This window comes from Cryptomeria japonica, chromosome 2, assembly GCF_030272615.1.
Source record: "Cryptomeria japonica chromosome 2, Sugi_1.0, whole genome shotgun sequence".
NCBI lineage: Eukaryota > Viridiplantae > Streptophyta > Pinopsida > Cupressales > Cupressaceae > Cryptomeria > Cryptomeria japonica.
This window is the reverse complement of record NC_081406.1, coordinates 592,687,649-592,691,935: the sequence shown is the minus strand read 5'-3', so window position 1 is coordinate 592,691,935 and position 4,287 is coordinate 592,687,649.

Sequence of the window (4,287 nt, the reverse complement as noted above, 5' to 3'; positions counted from 1 at the left end):
AATTGTGAAATTAGGGCAAATAAGGGATAATTGAAGTAAATTGACAAAAACAATAACTTACAGATGTCCGACAGAGCCACCAGCTGAGATCTGGGCAAAATAAGATGTTTAAAACCTATTCCTAAAAGATCAACCTGATTCTTGGGGACCAAGTAGCATAGATCCACCCTAGTCCTCCACATTTTCCATCATCGAAAGTTGAACGTATTCATCACTCTCAACACTGTTGAAATTTCTAACTACAGATCCTACACCTATTTCCTACATACAAAATAAAGCGAAAGATGTTGGGGATAGGGGTTTGCCTAAGTCAAACCTCGATTTAGAATCAACCCTGAATGAAATAATACAAATACTAAAATAAATGTTAGGCAGATATACCTCAAATTTGCAATTATTGGTGATGATGCAATGCTCTTTGAATGTAATCACAAATATTGGATGTAATGGCATGGCAGACACATGGATATGATAAACCCTAATCACACACACATGCTTGCATGTTCAGATTGATGTAACTTTTCTCCACAATGCTTGAATGATGAATATGCAACCTTGAATCTCTGAAAATGCTTAATGATGAATACTTAACAAATGTAGGAATAATATGAATGGAGTCTTCAATTGCTTCTAGGTTAAAATGAATTGATATGATATCTTTATATAGGATTCCCTAGTTAAATTATCGATTAGGCTGACCTCCAATGGTCATGTGTAGCCTCGGGGATCAAATTTTATCGGGCAAATATAGAACCTACCCCATTTCAAATTGGGGCCCATTTGAGAAGGACCAAGTGTTGGCAATAACAATGAAAGAAAACTGAGAGGGGGGTGAATCAATTTTCACTAGATTATCAAACTTAACCAAAATACAAATATGATAAACTCCAACAACAACAAAGATAAGCAAATTGATAACACAACACACAACACCAATATTTTGACGTGGAAAACCCGATTAAGGGAAAAACAATGGTGGGAACCTACCCACAATAAGATGATACTATATAGTAGTATGTGAAAATATTACAATGGGGAATGCACCAGCATTCAGGCACACTGCCTAGAGCTTATAGCTCAAGATACAATAACCCGAAAGGCTACAACCCTCGGGAAAATCTCACTGACTTACAACAAGATTCAGACTACAATCTGGAAGGAATGAACTACAATAATAGCATTTGCAAATGCCTGATGACAGTTTTGATTAAGCACAATTGTTTGCTTTGCAACACTCAATCTCTGCTCAATCACAATGTCGAAGGATGAATTCCTTGTTTGCACATACACCACTCTCTAATAATATAGACACAACCTCGATACCTAAATTACATGACTATATCACCTATTTATACAATTCATCAACCTTGGCAACAAGGTCGGCTAAACCCTCGACTCATAATTACAAAATTACATCACACAATACAAAGATCGACCACCAGATCAATATAATGATATACATGAAATAACATGGACCTAAATCAAATCTCCAAATACACAACACCATCGAAAATCACGCCAAGATAAATCGTAACACGCTACACCACCAAGAAAACCCACATAACACGAAGAGCATCACCCATTCAACAAAATCACCAATAACTCGCACAACGATCAATGTGGATCATCAAAATGAATAGGACACGATGCACGTTAGAGTCATCAGTAACAGTTGTACCAACACCACTTATCAAATCTTCATCGATCAACATCTGAAACAATCCCAAACAATCTCCCAAAAACTTAGCTCAAGATCTGATCACACCAAAATATACTGGAGGAAATACTGAACTCTACAAAGCACTGATCAAAAAAGCAAAAAACAAACCAGATCATATGATACGATCAATTAAGCTTCCTGGATCACCAAAACCAATACAGAAATATATAATGATACTAGAAATACTCCATACATCAAACCATGATCCCAATAAACTAATATGTAATCACTGGAGCAATAAATCATAGGAATATGTTGACATCAATGATAACAACATATCCTAGTAGCAATAATGTCCAACAATCTCCCCCTTTGGCATTGATGACAACATATGAATGTGAAAAATAATCAATGCAAAGAAAGAAAACATCTCCAACAAACTCCCCCTAAGATCAAGCAGATAAAACATTTTTTCACATGCTTCTCTCCCCCTTTGACAAAAATGCCAAACATGCTAAAAACAGAAAACCAAACTTACTCTTCCCCTAAAATAGATAACCAATCCAACAGGCTACTCCACCAAAGGAGCAGTACCAACTCATCAATCCGGACAAAAAGGATAAGACTGTGAAGTCCATCGGATTGATGCAACTCAATGCATCTAGTTCTCATCAAGAGGGGTAGATACCTATAACTTGTCTCTCAAATAGACAAATGTATCTACAGGCAAAGGCTTAGTGAAAATATTAGCAATTTTTTCCTTTGTAGATACATACTCCAACTTCACTTCCTCTTCACTGACTTTTTCTCTCAAGAAATGATACTTGATTGACACATGTTTAGTCTTTGAATGTTGCACTAGATTCTTTGACATATTAATAGCATTGGAATTATCACAATATATGACAGTAGGCTCATCATAGATAACTCTAATATCCTTCAACATTTGCTTGTTCCAAACTACCTGAGTGCAGTTACTAGCAACAGCAATGTACTCAACTTCAGCAATAGATAAGGACACTGAATCCTGTTTCTTACTTGCCCATAAAACCAATTTCTTACCCAAAAAGAATGCACCACCAGAGGTACTCTTTCAATCATCAACGTCACCAACCTAATCAACATCAGTGTAAGCACATGACATGAAATCATCATTCCTTGGATACCACAAACCATAATCCACAGTCCCTTTCAGGTATATGAATATCCTCTTTACAACAGTGACATGACTCTCTTTCAGATCAGCTTGATATCTAGTAGACATGCACACAACATGCATAATGTTTGGTCTAGTCTGAGTCAAATATAATAGTCCACCAACCATAGATTTGTACAAAGACTGATTAGCTTTCGGAGATTCATCATTTTTAGACAATTTGTAGCCAATCACCATGGGGGTTCCAACTGGTTTAGAGTCCCCTAACCCAAACTTCTTCAATAATTCCTTCACATAATTAGTTTGAGATATAAAAATACCTTTTCCAGTATGTGAAATCTGCAAACCTAGGAAAAATTTCATCTCTCCTATCATAGACATCTCAAATTCTTTTTGCATATCTCCGACAAACTTCATGCTCGAGTTATCATCTCCTCCAAAGATAATATCATCAACAAAGACTTGAACAATCAAAATGTTATCATTCTTAATCTTAAAATACAAATTACTATCAGCAGTACCTTTATTAAATCTCAATTTCAGCAAATACTTATCCAGACTAGCATACTAGGCTTTAGGGGCTTGTTTCAATCCATAAAGAGCTTTCTTTAGTTTGCATACCATGTCTCCATCATCTGATAATGAAAATCCATCAGGTTTCCCAATGTAGACTTCTTCCTCAGGATCACCATTTAGAAAAAACAGACTTGACATCCATCTAATATACCTTGAAATCTTTATAGGCAGCATATGCAACCAATAGTCTAACAGCTTCAAGTCTAGCTACTGGAGCAAAAGTCTCCTCATAATTAATCCCTTATTTATGTGAATATCCTTTGCACACTAATCTTGCTTTATTTCTGACAACGTCACCGACTTCATTCAATTTTTTTCTGAATACCCATTTAGTACCAATCACATTCTTATCTTTAGGTCAAGGCACAGTTCCCATGTGTTATTCTTTTCAATCTGATTCAATTCTTCTTCCATATCCCTTGTCTAGTTGTCATCTTTGCAAGCTTCAACAACATCTTTAGGTTCAATTTTAGAAATCAAACATACCTCTTCGGCAGCTAGTCTTCTTCTAGCCATCACACCTTTTTTTATCACCAATGATCTGATTTTCAGAGTGATTCAATCTTGCATACCTCAGAGTCTTTTGATTATTTTGATTTTCAAGTTCCTGCACCTCTCCACCGACAACAAAAATATCTGAATTAACAGTCTCTACTGGATCATTCAGCTTCAATTCTACAGTCTGAATAGGTGTCAAAACAATATGTTGACCATCATCATATCTGCATACTCTGATTTCTTTTTCACATATCTCATCAACCTTCACATTTGCACTTTCCACTATCTTTCTCAGTCTCTTATTGTAGCACCGATAGGATTTTCTCTTTTTTGAATATCCCAAGAAAATCCCTTCGTCACATCTTGCATCAAACTTTCCTATATACTCATCTTTCTT